This window comes from Macaca nemestrina, chromosome 16, assembly GCF_043159975.1.
Source record: "Macaca nemestrina isolate mMacNem1 chromosome 16, mMacNem.hap1, whole genome shotgun sequence".
Lineage (NCBI taxonomy): Eukaryota > Metazoa > Chordata > Mammalia > Primates > Cercopithecidae > Macaca > Macaca nemestrina.
Genome location: NC_092140.1, coordinates 73,431,552 through 73,448,595, shown reverse-complemented (window position 1 = coordinate 73,448,595; position 17,044 = coordinate 73,431,552). Strand labels below are relative to the sequence as shown.

At 38.7% G+C, this 17,044-nt stretch overlaps 1 pseudogene; it reads left to right on the top strand.

The window, feature by feature from the left end:
* Positions 1-17,044, top strand: part of LOC105485603 (protocadherin-8-like) — a 347,750-nt pseudogene that overhangs the window by 239,655 nt on the left and 91,051 nt on the right.

Sequence of the window (17,044 nt, the reverse complement as noted above, 5' to 3'; positions counted from 1 at the left end):
TTTTTTGTTTGTTGAATTGTTTAAGTTCCTTTTAGCTTCTGGATATTAGACCTTTGTTGGATACATAGTTTGTGAATATTTCCTCTCATTCTATAGGTTGTCTGTTTATTCTATTGATAGTTTCTTTTGCTCTGCAGAAGTTCTTTGCTTTAATTAGGTCCAACTTGTTAGATTTTGTTCTTGTTGAAATTGCTTTTGAGGACTTAATCATAAATACTTTCCCAAGGCTGATGTCTAGGATGGTATTTCATAGGTTTTCTTCTAGGACTCTGATAGTTTGAAGTCTCACATTTAAAATCTCTAATCTAGTGACTTATTCTAGAGTTTCTCTGTTTTTCTTTTTTTCTTTTTTTTTGGCAGAGAAAATAAGAAATGTTCTTCTGGAAGCTCTCTATGATAGAAATAAGTGATTTCTTTGTGTTTTCTAAGTGAGTTCATAATTTGTATGATATAAAATGTATATACAGTGATTCTCACTATCAAATACTGAGCAATTTATACCTTTGGAAGGTATTTACCATACTAATACATTAAAAGTTGCTTTCAAAAAGTAAAAAAAGACAAAGAAAAATATAATTCATTAATAAATTCAAATTCTGCTTCTGTGTTTTGACTGTTTTGAGTTTGATTTGTACCTGCCCTAGGTCTAGACACTTGTACTCTTACTTGTATCTCCTTAGCATTATTACGCGTCTTATTTATTTTATTTTAAATACATGCTGTCAATAAGGTACAGCTTAGTAACATGATTAAAGTTAGGGTGGAAATAGTTATGCAGGCTCAGATTTTTCATATAAATTAACTTGTTATTGACCGTTATTTCTTATTGGGCCATCATATCTTTTTTACTCTAGAGTGAACTTCCAATAGATAAAGTTTTCCATTTCTTCCTAAGCTCTTCTCCCAGTAGAATAGTTTGTTCTTGACAATAGATTTGTTAGTCCTCTCATGAAGATAAGCATAAAGCTATCTCATGAAGGCCTATGTGACAATGAGTTTGTAACAAATTGGACCAAAGTAGGCATCAGCATAGATTAAATATTAGATTAGTTAGCTCATTGCCTGGTTCTCAGTTAAGTCAGCATGTCCCCGCTCCTCTTGTGTGCTCTGCTTTGTATTGCGGGGGTTGAAAGTCTGTGAACTACATTGTTTTCAGAATCTCTTGCTGATAGAATTCAAGGTTAGATTTTGCCAAAAAGAAGCATGAGTGCAAAATTTCAAAAAGTAGGAGCCCCCTATTGCTCCTCAGGTAGCAGAGGGCTGGCTGATAGGCTTCATTTTCTATGAGTTGCTTACCCTATTGCTCAGGTAGCTGTTCTCTTGCTAGGAGTTTCTCACAGTTCTGCAGTTTCCTGACTGGGAAGGTAAGCAACAACCCTGACAAGCAGAAGCAGCTTTCCCAGATTCTCACTCTTTCACCCTTCTTATCACTCGTGTCCCTGTATTCAATCTCTTCTTACTAGAAAAGTTTAAGTTGCTTTTGTCTTTGCTGACAAAACTCTCACTGCGACGCTGATATTAACCAAGATTATTTCACTATGACCTTTGCCAAGACATCTCAACTTTCTGTCTTCTCATTCTTAAAACGAGAAGACGAGGTTGCATAACCTTTTTATAGAATTTTGATTCTAGCCAGAATGTGCTCTAGGAAGATGTTTCCTTGGAAGTAAGAGACAAGAGATAGTTCTGTACCAGTTGTTATTAACTGTTAGATATGCTTATGTGTAAGTGTTGTTTAGCCTACTCAGTCTTAGTATCAAAAACATTGATGCAATATTTTAAGACTTAATTTCACATACCAATGTGGAGTTGTGAACTGTCTTTAAAACTCAGAAGATCTGGCTGGGTGCGGTGGCTCACGCCTGTAATCCCAGCACTTTGGGAGGCTGAGTTGGGCGGATCACAAGGTCAGGAGATCAAGAGCAACTTGACTAACACGGTGAAACCGTATCTCTACTAAAAATACATAAAATTAGCCAGGCTTGGTGGCGGGCACCTGTAGTCCCAGCTGCTCGAGAGGCTGAGGCAGAAGAATGGCCTGAACCCAGGAGACGGAGCTTGCAGTGAGCAGAGATCAAGCCACTGTACTCCAGCCTGAGCGACAGAGCGAGACTCGGTCTCAAAAAAAAAAAAAAAAAAAAAAAGTAGAGCGAGACTCTGTCTCAAAAAGGAAAAAAAAAAAGTCAGGAAGGAACTTAATTTGGTATCAGATCAGTGGAAAGAGGATCTCACAAGTGATATAACAGTCTGGGTCATTAATGTTCCTTTCCCCTCTCCTTACATAGAACCTCATGTGCATACCTCTAATTAGTGCAGCTGGAACCAAGGAGGCTTCTGATGACGATTACATGGAAAATTTCCAAAGAAGCTTTTCCATTTTAAAGAGAACCTAAAGCATAACCTGAATCAGCTCCCCCTTCAAAAATTCTATTCCTGCAGGGAAAAAGGTAATTATATGCATTTAGGTATGGATAGCTTTTGTAAAAAAATAATTTTAGTTGACACTACCTAATCACAAGGAATTATTTCATAATCATGAAATAATAATAGTCCTAAAACTCTAAGGTTCAAAGAAACCCTTCAGTAAAATTTAGCTCCTGGTGCCTATATATACTTACTAAGTGATGTCTTAAAGTATATTTGACGGTAATTTTTTTCTTCTAATTTTACAATTAAACTTCTCTATCATGCACCATCAAGTCATTAGTCAGCCATCATCTTTTGTTCTTTGACTTCTGAACATGTGGTAGAGTTACGTAAAAATGGACATGACATTTAAAACATCTCAAAATACTTATGGAATATTGCTCTTCTCTGTCTGACTCATACTTCAGAGAGAAGAAAGCAGACGGTGGAATCTCTCCAAGCGATGACAGACCGGGCTACTGGGTGACAAGTGGTGAAGCATCCAGGAGCCAGCAGTTGCCAGTGGTCCCCTTTACCTGTGAGGTCAGCATCTCTAACACATACCCTTCTCTTCACATAATAGACTTGCACCTGTCTTTCAGTTGGGAATGACAAAGAAAATATTTTTCTGCTGTCATCCACTCTGTTTTCTGGTGATTTCCTCTTTTATCCTGACCCAGAGAACAGATGTTCTGCATCCACTAGGGTCGGTTTTACATTGTTTTGGCTTTCAAGGAGTGTTTTTAACATTCCTGCTGATGATTTAGCATAAATTGTTCTTGTAATTAGCGTGGTTAATGAACTCCCCACCTATCTTTTAGTAGGTAATTACAAAGCTGGTGTATATTAGCAGGTACTGTATAAAGATGAGAGGAAGGCTGGTGATTATGGATTCCATCCTCATGTCTCTACGACCAAATCCCAAACGGTTTAATCATCATCAATGTCAACCTTTGCCATATCTTCATTCTACATGCCATATATTATAATGTTGCATTTACATTTCATCTTGACTTTGATATTTGCTCCTTCAGAATAGAGGTGCCCTGATTAGACAAGGCTACTGGCAATTGAAAGAAATGTTTTAAAAATATGCACGTGCCATTACCAATTTCCCACGAGTGATTCTCTGTTTTACTGTGTGTGTTTACCAAAGGCTTTTTGTTTTGTTTTGTTAGATGTAGTTATGGCTAGAAAAGATTGAGTCTGTGGCAAAAAATTGACAATTACCAAGAGCTCCATAGTCCGATTTTTTTAGTCAGGGGCAAGGGGACAGGAAGAAGGAGATCTCTTCATGTAGAATGTAAACTTACTGAGTATTTCAAATATATAAACATAATTTATATATGTATGTGTGTCTGTTTATATTCACTGAAGCCCTATTATAAGAATTGTATATACAACCTATAATTATTGTCATCCTCTTCCTATACTCCTTTCTCTCTGATCATTTCATATCAACTTCTGATTAAATAATATTGGGCAATCATAGATGTCAAGAATCTTCTGCACCAATCAACCATTGAATTTCAAATATTTATTAAAGAACTGGGTGGTTAGCTGTCTGCACTCAGAGTTATTCCTGCCAAACAGTCACCACCACTGTGCTAGGTGCCACATCTCTCTATCACTTCTCTCAGGACTCGCTGCTCCTTGTGCCTTTCATTCCTCCCTCAAGTTTTAGGGACCAGAGGATGAACTTCTGAATAGATAATTGCATTTTGTGACTCTGTACCCTAATTAGGAGAGACTTGGGAGAGGAAAATCAAACTTTTCCTGATTCCTATGACATTTACTTAAAGAAGAGTGGGCAGGCTTTGACCAGAAAGATAGTGCAGAAGAAAAGTGTCAGTAGTGAGAAGCAATGGTTGATTGGAATTCTAAGTTCTGAAAAGGACATTGTTATTTATGGAGCATATACCTATAGAATGTCTACTGGCTCAACTATACTCCACACAGTTGGCTAATTGGAGTCTATTGCCAAAGAACACACAATAGTGCATTCTCTCCATTTAGGGGTGCCTTGGAATGCTGCTGAGCAAAACATGACAAGAGTCCATTGCACATGGGTTCAAATATATACATTTCCCAGCTGTGTGACTTGTAGGAAGCCACTTAAATGTCCTGAGCCTCATTCTCTTCTTCTTTAAAATTGATAGTTCATAAAGTTGTGAAGATTAAATGAAATGGTAAGTCTAAAAATTATTTGAAAACTGGAGAGTGCTACAAAAATGTAGAAATAATGATTAATCAAGAGAAATATTTCTGTCATCTCTTGGGTAGGACACTGTAAACTTAAATTCACAAGGTCTGAAAATGGCAGCTCAAACCAACCATTTCAGAACTTTATTACATGTTCTCAAATGTCTCTGAACATGAGATATGAGGGCTAGTCTCACTAGTTGGTGGGTTCTACTAATTGACTTTGTAAGCTGAATGAGAGACTGAACAGATTTTTCTATTTTTCACCGTTGTTCAATGGAAGGCAGTAGGAGAACTATCACTGTCTTCTTCAACAAAGTCACGAGAGTAAATATTTGGAAGAGGATTCAGAATGGAAATGAAATGAGGCATTGTGTGTTATGCTGACCTACTTTAAACACTACTCCTGGAAAATGGGAGTCTGCACAGGAGCTTCCTCAGAATACTTCTCTTGGTATGATTCTCATGAGACTGTACTAAAATTATCTCAATGAACAACTTCGTGTTTTTTGCTTGGCATGGGTTGTGGGAAGAAAGCAAGAATGCACTATATCACCATTTGTATTAATTCTTTGGACTGAGATGGTTATTTTTATTTGCAGCAGGTTTATATTATCCTCAGAAGGATCTTTTTACGAAGGGATTCCTCGTATGAGGTTCTGCCAGAGCAGATGCACTTTAAATGACAGGTTTAGAATGGCCTTTTCTCTGTCAAGCAAGTTGGCACAAGCTGGTTGTCAAGCGACACAGTGGCTGGCATCTATTAGCTTACTGAGGATGAAATGAGTGGCATTCCATCCAATACTGACTATTTTTTATTTTATTTTTCTACGGTGTCTCCTTAAAATGATCAGATGATTGGACCCTTTGTAGGGGCCTCACTCATGATGAAATGCAACCCATTACTAACTAACCAAGGTGGCAATGCTTATTTGGTGAGTTTTGTTCCTAATAACAAGATGAAGGGACAGTGAGTTCCTCCTTTGTAAAGACCTGAGAAGCTCTGGGAACTGGCAGATTCCCAATTTTTATTTTAATTCTGATTACATAGTAAAAACAACTCACAGAATTTAATGTCTAATTTGAGACACTTTAATCTTCGTTTCATCCGTTAATTTGTCAAGACAATGTTGAAAGAGAAACTTGAAAGCAAGTTCTCCCTGTCAGAAAATCCCTTTCAGGGCCTCGAGGAAAAATGTCTCTTAATCACATTTTATTATGCTTTTTTCTAAGTATCTGAACAAGGAGCCCATAACACAGGCATGAGTCTGAACACCAATTCTTATTCCAGATAGCAACAAGTCATACTGGATGCAATCTCAACCTCTTTATGCACTTAGTAATTCCTATATCCCACAATTATTTGTGCAGTGTTAAGAAACTCAACCCTGTGGATTTCAGTTTGCTCATCTACAAAATCATAATATTGGACTAATTGATCTTTAAGGTCCTGTCAGATTTTTAAAATTATCTTTTTTTAAAAAAGTATTTTATTAAAGACAATGTTAGAAGTAAAAACAATGGCATCATTATCATTTATTCAATCTAACCTGTCTAACTATCATAACTGAATTTATGACTTAAAGCTTGGGGTTCTTTATTCTCAGACTTTACTGTTAATACTGATGAACTCTAACTCATGAATTTAGTGAAATACAAATACCCTCATCTGGGAGTAAACTGTAATAATATGCTTCTATGTTGGGGGGAGAAAAACCCCAAACAGACCTTTTTTCTTTTAGATTTTGAATGGCTTGTCTAGCTCTTCCCCTCCTGCCCTAAACAATGCATGGGCGTTCTTTGTGTCAGTAATAGAAGCAAATGCATGTACTGTGTGTATGTAGTAGCAAACATTCAGGCAACGTATTTCCATGTTAGCTGATGGGCTTTGATAAAGTCAAATAAGAACCAACCGAGCAAGGCAGTTCTTAAGATAATAATACATTATCAGCTCTATCATATATACCCTTTTTATTCATGGATAAAATACCGGTCAATGTGATAGTACAATTCTTCAAAGACATGAATTGCATAAACTCGATATCTCCATTTCTATAACTACTGGTACCTCTTCCACCACTGTCAAACTCGATACAAGTCTCTGTGCTTAAACTTCTCAAAACAGTAGCTTGTGATGTGATATGGGGTCTGAAGTGTGAGAGATGGTCTGTAGTAGTGGATAAGCTTTCATTTTTATATAGAAACAGGTCATGTATTGGTAGAAAATCCTTCTTGCTGTGGAATCCAAGCAGAGTTGAAGGGCAGATGACGAAATCAAAACAGAACCCTCTGTTGTTTTTCCCCCCCTGTCATTTTAGGAAATTTCTTTTATCACTTTGATCATGCTACTTTGTGGAGTTGTTTGGGCAAATCCCCACCGTTAGACAGGCCCACTGACTTCCATCTAATAGGATCGTATTTATGTTGCTAGAAGTGCTGCCGACTGGCTTCATTTCCCCAGGAAGTAACTCTTGGCTAGCTCTGGCAGGGACATTATAAGCTTGCAGGCTTTATCAAATCTGTGAAACCAAGTGTGATTTACAGAGAGAGTTGGGGCAAAGAAACATACAGCAGTTGGATTCTAAAATCAGAAGCTTCCTCCCTGAAGAGGTAGAGGGAATTTGAGTCAGAAAGCCAACAAATAAGACCGATTTCAGCTTATCTTGAAAATTTCTAGACTTATTCATAAATTTGACAGGAGTGCTATCAGAGAGAAACACTTTGAAATGATAAAAAGTAAACACTCGACATGAGACCCAGAGATGTGGATATCTTTCAGATGGCTGGGCTTGGTGCAGAGAGCAACAGTGACAATAGAATATGATGCCACATTCTCTCTCTTTTATGTTCTTTTAAACTGCCTCTGGAAATGCGAATAGGGTGGGAATTATTCAGTCAAAAATGTACTTCGAAATTAAAAATTGAAACAAAAAACAAGGGAGGGTAGAATGGGCAGTGATGAGGATTTTTTCCGCATAGGAAAATGTCAGGAGAACAAAATTGGTATACGTTCTATTTTGCTTATTTTTCTGAATAGTAAAAGATTGGGAAATAGGAGAGGTTTCTTTTCCTTTTGGTTGTTGATAGGGCATTGCCACCTGCTCTAATAACAAAATTAAGCAGGGATGTGTGGAACACAAGCAGAACTTTTCATGATTGTTCTAGTTAATAGTTTGACAGTTCATATCATGAAGAAATTGCTTAAATCACTTAGGGATAGAATTTTAAAATCTCCAGAGATGATAGATTTATCCTAAATTTTAAGGGCCACAAAAATGTATTATTTTTCACTCTCCAGTAGGCCCATTATTTTAAAAAAAATACATTTACCAGAAACAAATTACATATATATATATGAAATTATGAAGGGGAAGGATTAATGTAATTTTTAATGGCTATATATGTGTATATATCTATTCAGTTCTCCATGTCCATGGGGGATAGGTTTCAGGACTCCTGTGGATACCAAAATCCACAAGTGCTCAAGTCCCTCATATAAAATGACATAGTACGGTTGGTCCTCGGTATCTGGGGGTTTCAATCAATGGTTGGTTGAATCTGGAGATGCAGAAACCCTCAGATAGATGGGTAATTGTACACACACACACACACACACACACACACACACACACACGCACGGCTATATACCTGTTGATGGAGTTTCTGACCAGCTTGCAACAAGATAACTGGTATAGCTATATTGAATTAAAATAATTTTAGCCTAAAGCAAAACAATTTATGTCTGCTAACCTGGGCAGCATTATCAAGAGTAAGTGTGTGTGTGTGTGTGTGCGCGCACGCGCATGCACGCGTGTTTGTATCTTTTTGAAATGCCAAATATAATTAGAGGAGTTCATTCATCATCTTCAAGGATGTCTAAGTGACTTAATTTATGATGGAAACCATTGAACAATTTCAGTAAATATAGGAATAAGTCATGTATTTCAAAGTAGTCTCACACAAAGCATTTAAAAATACCGAGAGAATAACTATGGTTTAACACAATTTCATAGACTACTGTGGAGGAAAACTTTATCTTTTTTAGTAGAGGATAGTCCCAGTCATGAAGGAGCCAGGGCAAAGGGAAAAGTGGTAAAACAGTAATGCAAGAACAAATTTGGAAAAAAATAAGAATGAAGAGGCCTGTTCTATGTAAAACAACAAAAAGGAATAATCTAGACCAAAGAATCTTGGATCTGTTTTTGGTTCTGAACTGTTAAATGGAACATTTTCAAAAGGGGAGGTGAACTCGTTGATTGTATCCCTGAAGCTCATGTGTTCTCAATGCCCAGTAAACATAGACTTTTCTTGCAGGGCATCTGTGGAAGAGAGAGAGAGAGACAGAGAGAGAGACACAGAGAGAGAGAGAGAGTTGGGGTGGGAAGGATCTAACAGAAGCATTAGATTTTGTTGCCACATTTGGCCTGGTAGGCAACACATTTCCAAAATTGGCTTTTATCCCACAGCACCCTTTGAGGGTAAGATAGAAAAGCTTTTTTCTTTCTGACATTTTAATTTTCATGTCTTCCAAGGAATCCTACCATATTTTTAAGTAGGTACAACACATAGTACTTAATTTGTGCATTTAAATAAGCAGATCTGACAAAACAATAAAAGCTGTATAAGGTTTATGTGGGCAAATTGCCACTTCTTGAACTTTGAAATTTGCACGCACAGTAAGTTGGAAGTTTGCTAATTAACTGTATGCACATGACCAGAAATAGGCTCACAAATATTGTTTCTTGTCACAAAGGATGTCTTTACAGTATGCCAAACAAAATGCACCTTCGGATGATATATCCAGGTCAAAAATGCTGTGTATCATAATATTTTTAGCTTCCTGGTCTCACCTTTTTCACTACTGTATTTGGCGCAGTTACCTGAGAACACTTTCTTTGCTGGTTGTCAGCTGTGTAGGATAACAAAGTAGAATACTTGCTTGAACCCATACAGTAGACTTTGGGGAAAACTGGCAATCCGTACCTCTTGTAGAAGAAACACGAGATGTTTGGCCTGTCAGATTATATGAAATTATGGAATCTTCGAATAGGAAGTATAATATTTACTAATGCTTTACTGAAACAAAAACCCCACATATAAAGAGACTCAATCAAGGCAGAAGATTATTTTGTTCACATGTAGACCAAGGGTGAGCAGTTCAGGATTGTAGGTAAGACTCTGCTCAAGACAGTCATTCAGGGTCCCAAATTCCTTCAATCATGTGGCTCCATCCTCCTCCAGAGTGTTGTCCATGTCTATTTGGTTGAAGCTAGGTCATTGACAAGTCCAGATGCCATCCAGTAGAAACAAAAAAAGAGAAGAAGGCAAGAGAGGCAGCTTCATTTTTAAGATGATGATGCAGAAATTGGCTAGAATACTTGTGCTCATATCCCATTGATCAGAACTCTGTCACATGGATAGAGAGGTGCTGTGGATAATGAAAGCTGACAGAAATTCTAAGATAGAAGATATAATTCTACCTCTCACTCTGTCTGGCTGGTGAATCCACAGAAATGGGTAAATCACGTTGAATATTACGGAGAAACTCCTTGGGCTTTTACATGCCTTCATTTCTATTGATTTAATGAAGGACTGATAAAAAATTTAAAATGTTAAGCCATTGAAGAAACTTCAAATAGCTTTCTCTTGATCTGTGAATTGTATGAATTAATGTGAGATTCATATAGCTTAAATATAGTTCATAGTTTCTTTTTAGTGTCCATTTATTTGAAAAAAATTAGAAGAGGTCTACTATAAAATTTGTCCTTGTAACTAATGAATCTAAATTACCTTAATGACTGTGAAAGTCAATACATTGATTAGTTCAATAAATGCTATTCATTGTACACCTCCTATGAGTCTGTGGTTGTTGTATGCACAAGGGAAGATACAAAGCTGAATAATTTGCATAGGTCTCAAAAGTCAATGCAGGTAAGGTTCCTGGGTCCAGATATTCTGACACCTTACAAAATGTGGGTATGAAAGACTTTCCACTCTAATCCTCTTTTTTTTTTTTTTGAGACAGAGTCTCGCTCTATCCCCCAGGCTGGAGTGCAGTGGAGTGATCTAGGCTCACTGCAACCTCTGCCTCCTCGGTTTATGCCATTCTCCTGCCTCAGCCTCCCAAGTAGCTAGGATTATAGGTGTCCGCCATCACGCCTGGCTAATTTTTGTATTTTTAGTAGAGATGGGGTTTCACCATGTTGGCCAGGCTGGTCTCGAACTCCTGACCTCAGGTGATTCACCCACCTCGGCCTGCCAAAGTGCTGGGATTACAGGCCTGAGCCGCTGTGCCTGACCTGTATTGCCTCTGGATGTGACATTCATAAATCTTCAATTTTACATGAAAGAGAGAAAAAAACAGCAATAGATAGTTGCAGGTCCCCCAATCTCCTGATTAGTTCAATGAATGCTTTGTGATCACTATGTGGCAGTTACCTTGTAAGCATCTGAAACCAATGGTGGAGAAGATAGTTTCTGTCTTCCTGAAACTTATGTTCTAAATCAATCATTCCCAATCACTGATCGTCAGCATAGTCCAGATATGCTTGCAAAGTTTTTCATTCAGCAGCTGTAGCAGGCACTACAATTATAAACATGGTGCCCCTTCCTTTTTTTTGGCATCAAAAAATATGCCTATTTAGGCTGAAAAAGAGCAGAGGCTTTGAACTACAGGAAATATTCTGGGGTCCAAACTATGGTACTGATTCAGTCAGTGGAGAGTGGATCTTTTTATTTGTTTTTTGAGATGGAGTCTTGCTCTGTTGCCCAGGCTGGAGAGCAGTGGTGTAATCTCGGCTCACTGCAAGCTCCACCTCCCGGGTCCATGCCATTCTCCTGCCTCAACCTCCCAAGGTGCCCACCACCACACCCGGCTATGTTTTTTTAGTAGAGACAGGGTTTCATCGTGTTAGCCAGGATGTTCTCGATCTCCTGACCTCGTGATCCGCCCCTTGGCCTTCCAAAATGCTGGGATTACAGGCATGAGCCACCGCGCCTGGCCTGTAGAGTGGATCTTAAAGCCTCTTCTCTCAGAAACTTCCCATGTAATTTTCATGAGCAGTTAATTTGGAGAATTACATTTTTGCATGCAATTTGGGTCTGTTTCAACATTTTATAAAAACCTGTATCTTGCCATGTATAATTGGTGATGGGTCTGCTAGGTTTCATTGATGAGAATTTGAGGAGTCACCCAATGGTTTGTCACTGTGATGACTGTTACTGGCCCTCTGCACAATGTGCCTCTGTCTGACACCATCTTTTAGGTTTAACTCTCAAGTTAATCCCAATATTTAGAGCATTTTTTCCTCGTACTAAATATGTATGGTTCATAGTTCTCTATTATCAACCTATCCCTTAGTTTTGAATTAATCTTAAAAGCACTTTTAACTTCTTACTGTATGCAAAGCACAGTATATTAGAAATTCATTTATATATTACTTGAAAAATGACTTAGATTAATCTCACTATAGTTCAACATATATCTTTTTTTAAAAAAAAAGCATCACACATCCATCAATCATTTGAAGCCCTTCTTCCAGCTGGAGAAGTGATCAATTTAAGGACATTCACTTATTTCTCTGTGCACGGAGAGTATGAACTTTTCATTGCATTTTAATTCATGTTTTTCCCTCTTTTATTGTCACATTACCTGTCAAATATGAACTTTGTATCCAAAGGTTCCTTTTCCTTATATAGCAATGTGAATATTTTGTTAGCTATTTTTCTTTCTTCTCACATTCTTTCCCCCCATAAAATTGTATAAAAATGGCATTTGACCTATTTGTTTGTTTTATAACAAATATAGTGTTAAACTGAGAGAAAATGAGTCTTCTTTCTGATGCCTTTTCTAGAGACCATTGAAAATATATAGAATCTATTTGCTTGGCTTTACACTGTCCAAATTTGAACATCATTGTGAAGTTAAAGCTGTCCCTGAGGACTGGTGACATTTGATCTGAGTAACAGCTATGGTACTCAGTTGAGGTCGTTCTTTCTATATGGGTTTCAAAGCTGGAAGCTCAGAAAATCCATTAAAGCCAGAGTTAGAGCCGAAATAAAGGTGATGACATAGCCATTTGAGGTGAGAAAGGTGAGCTTCTTCAGAGGGTTTCAAGAAAGTGCATAATGGAGACAATTTTGGAGCCATGCCTCTCCGGTACTCCCAGCTGCCTAACTCAGATCTCCCATGGCAGCCCTAGGATGAAATGCAACGTGACCTGATTAAATGCTTACAATGCTTCCACCAACCTGCCTCTATCCCTCATCGAAACACCTCTTTTAATGCTGCCCTCATTTCGTGGGGCTGATTGAACCTTGCTAATATAAGGACTGAGTTTTATGATGCCGCTCTGAGAGGATGCTGAGCAGCAACACGAACTGCTTTTTTTTTTTTTTCTCTCCAGAGCACACATGGAATGAGAAAAAAGTATTCCTTAATATTGCCACATAATGGAGAGGGATTACATCTACTCGTAGCATCACTGTGAAAGTTACCTGTTAACTTCTATTAGAACTCATTAAGCAGTGCCTTTTATTCCCTTGGCTCCCAGCCTCCTTGACAGCTTTAGCTGAACAAGATCTCCAACCATCCTCAACAACCTATATGCTCCATCAGGCCCTGCGTTTTGACTGTTCTATGCCAAGCACAGGGAAATCTTGTATTGTTTCTTATTCCACACAACCAGTATCATCCGTCTTTGGGGGTTACTGTTGGTAGTCTTGTCACTCAGACTCAGCCACAGGCATGAAGCCTCCTTTGATTATATTTCAGTTCCTTAACAGGAACTGTTCTGTTACCTCATTTGCCTGCTAAAAACCCATAGAGGTTCCTGTCTTGTTAAATGTAATTCTGTTGCAATTACTGTCAAATATTAAATTAAAAGTAGTTAGCTCATTAACAGCTCCCCCCAACAATCGATTAAAAAGTTTTATTTTTTAATATAAGGGTGGCTAGCATTTATGTGTGAACTCCTTTCTCATCTTTGGAATCTAATTAAAGTCACTTGGAATGCTCATTCTTTCACATGGTCCCAGAATTTCTGGGGCATGGAAGAGGCATGCAGTGGGAACCAAAGGATGTGGCATGAAACCACCTCAGAGGCAGAGACTGGGTCTGGAAGAACCAGCTGAAGATGTGGCATGCACAGTCAAGGACAGGCACTGTCTCTGGCCTCAGAGGCATTCATCAGGATGTACAAGGGTGGAGGTTTCTAATTTGGTCGGAGCTGGGATATGGCGAATACAAGAGCACATGACCCTCAAAAGTACAAGGGAGGTAGGCAGGGGCACTGAGCATTGCATAAGCAGAAACACAGGGCTGGGGCCAAGTGGGCTGGATTTCAGGTGGAAGATGGCCAGATTGCAGTAGGATCCAGTCTTGGAATGAGCAGTAAACTAGGCAGAAGACTTCAAAAGGAGTAATAAAATAGCAATAAAAACACTGCCCTCTAATCAATGTTTGCTATAACATCTAAAGTGATTCTTTAAGAAATATAAAGCAGATCGCACCACTGTGCTGTCTAAACTTTTCAGTGACTTCGTAAGCCAGTCTTATTAATCTCAAAATGGGAAAGAGATCACCCAGGTGTTTTTGTTAAAGTGCAGATTCTGACTTGGGGGTCTGGGGTGGCATTCAAGTTTTTGCACTTTCAGCAAGCTCCCAGGTGATGTGCGGACCACGCTTTGAGTAGCAGGTACTTGGAGTACAATCCAAACGGCCTCACCTCACCCCATTCTCACCCGTCTCTCTCCACATCCCAGCCACTCGCATCTGTTTCCCACCTCACAGGCTTCATAATTTGTTTGCTGTGCATGGAGTGCCACTCACCCAGCTCTTCTCGCTCTTCCTTCTCTGGTCTCAGCTTAAATGGCATTTTCTCAGCATGGCTTACCCTGATGGCCCTCATTCCAAAACAGCCCCCTCATTCCCAGTTATTCTCTATCAAAGTAACTTTGATTTTCAACTTTGATCATAGCTATCTCTTAGTCTACAAGCATCTATTTACCAATTCAATTGTTTTGTATATTTGTCCCCAATTAGATACAAACTTCCAAAAACACAGGAACAATTATTGACACATTTTACACTCTATCATTTGTTAAATTCTGTCTATGCACTCTACATTGTACTAAGTGCTTTACATTTATCTCATTTATTCCTAGCATCCAGTCTGTAAGTTAGGTCTTTTTAATTACTAGGTTACAGACAAGATAATAGACACCCTTTAAAAACACTAAACAGAAACTGCAAGCATTTGAGCAAAATAGAGATCCAGAAAAATAGCTATTGCATGTGCTGCCCTGACTCTGCCTGTGTTTTACCTCCCGAATGGAGACATTCAAACTGGAATGACCACTACCATCTCCACATGGTCCCCAAGGGTACACTGCCCAAAGAAGGACAACAATCCCATTGCATGGCTGAGCTAGTCCAACACTAGAGACGACTGCTAAATAAAGTAGAACAAAAAGGAATTTAATAAGGAAAGCAACTAGAGTCATCAATGCGACTAAACATACTATAGCTGCTGCGTATTGTGCTCCAGTCACGGGCCCCCCATTGTAAGAATATCAGTCAAAGTGGCAAAGGGGAGATTTCAAATCCCAGGACAAAGGTATTATGTACCTTGAATAGACATGTGCTCCTCTGAACCTCCCCTCCCATCAGTAACCAGGGGCAGGAATACTGTGGCCAGGTTTGTTTTCTCCTTTCTGTAGGTAGAAATTCTAGTAAGAATGTATTTTGACAGATTTAGCATCTGGAGTCCACACATAGCTTTTCCATGCAAGATGGGGGCAGGTGCAGCCCTTGCTTTATCAGGGAGGATAATCCAGGGTTTAGAATTAAGTACTAAGTCTCCATTGCCCTGGATGATCTTGAACAGGGGCATATGAGGTCACGTACATAATTCTATATATAAGTAAGAATTTCATTTCTTATTGTGGTGGAAATGAGGAGTAGGAGAGTATGGGTTCTGACTCTAGAGCTTCTTGAAATGCCAGCTTAGCTGCTGACCCCCCTTGAAGGTAGATGTGCACAGGGGCCTGCCGTGTGTGCTTATTATTTTTGATGGATTACAGTCTGGCTGCAGGGCAGGAAGCTCAAACCCCCAGGGTCACATTGTTGTAGCTTGCAAAGATGTTGAGGCTTGAAACATTTCACTGTAGCCAGGCTCAATGAGAATTTCAGGTATTATCTTCAGAGTCCCTTACTCTTCCTTCTTCTTCGGGTTTGCCCTAGAGATAAAAAATTATGCCAAATTGCATTCCTCTCCCACACCCTTCTACACATACACTCAAGCTGAATATGAAAATTGGTCTCTAATTGTTGGATATAAGCTTGACTAGCTTTGAATTAACAGCTAAAGCTGTATTCATTAATCTGAACAGGGAAGAGCAGGCAGACTGTCACAACACGGCTCAGTTCAGTAGTCATGCAGAACAGGTGAGGGAACAGGCGGCACTTCGAAAGTGCAGCAGCCAGTCTCCATCAGCCCCATCACCCAGTGACGAAGAGGGGGAGGCAGCCAGCCACATTGGCTCCACGAGATGGATGGCACACCTCAAAGTCCACTATCCCAGGGCATCCCAGTGATGATTGATGGCTATCCGCAGCAATTAAGCTTCAGAGCTTTTAAATGTCATTTTAGAATGGAATGCCATCTCATAAATGTGTTGGTTAACATTTATCAAACATGTAGATGGGGTGGGGTTGGTGGGCTATGGAGTCATTCTTTGGGGAAATAAGAACAAAAGTTACAGCTTTTAAGTGGGAAACCACGTGAGTAAAATTTGATAATATTTCCATGAGTTCTCTTCGACATTGAAATAAACTGCAGAAGAACCTTTCTGTGTTGAGATTTGGTGGGGTATGGTGAAACGAATGTACTTTGTAACAAAGGGTCAGGAGAAGTGGTTTTAAGCTCTTTTACATATGATGATGTATTTTAGAGAAATCACAACCTACCTGTATAAATGGGAGATGTAGGTAGGAATGAGTGTGCTAGAATCACCTGAGGAGCTTTAAAACATACCAATAGTATAGATGCTTACCTTAGAGATTCTGATCCAGTTTGTCTGTGGTGAGATATATATATATATGTATACACAGCTGTGAAATCTCCCCAGGTGATAGATATGTATATTCTTCATTCTTACATTTCCATAATATTTCTATGTAGATATTCCCAAAGTAGAGAACACTTATTAATTAAAAAAAGCTTTTCATAAGAACAGCATGTGGTGTTGAAGGACAAAAATATAGGGTGATCAATATTTTTCTTGCCACTAATTTGTATTTACTCATTAAATCAATCATAGGTTAAATAACTCTTGACAATTCTTATCAAATTCAAAGTTTTAAGTAGGGGACCTGGATTTACTTGAACATGGTATGGTGTAGCAGGGACCATGAATCTGGAAGTGTATTATATTG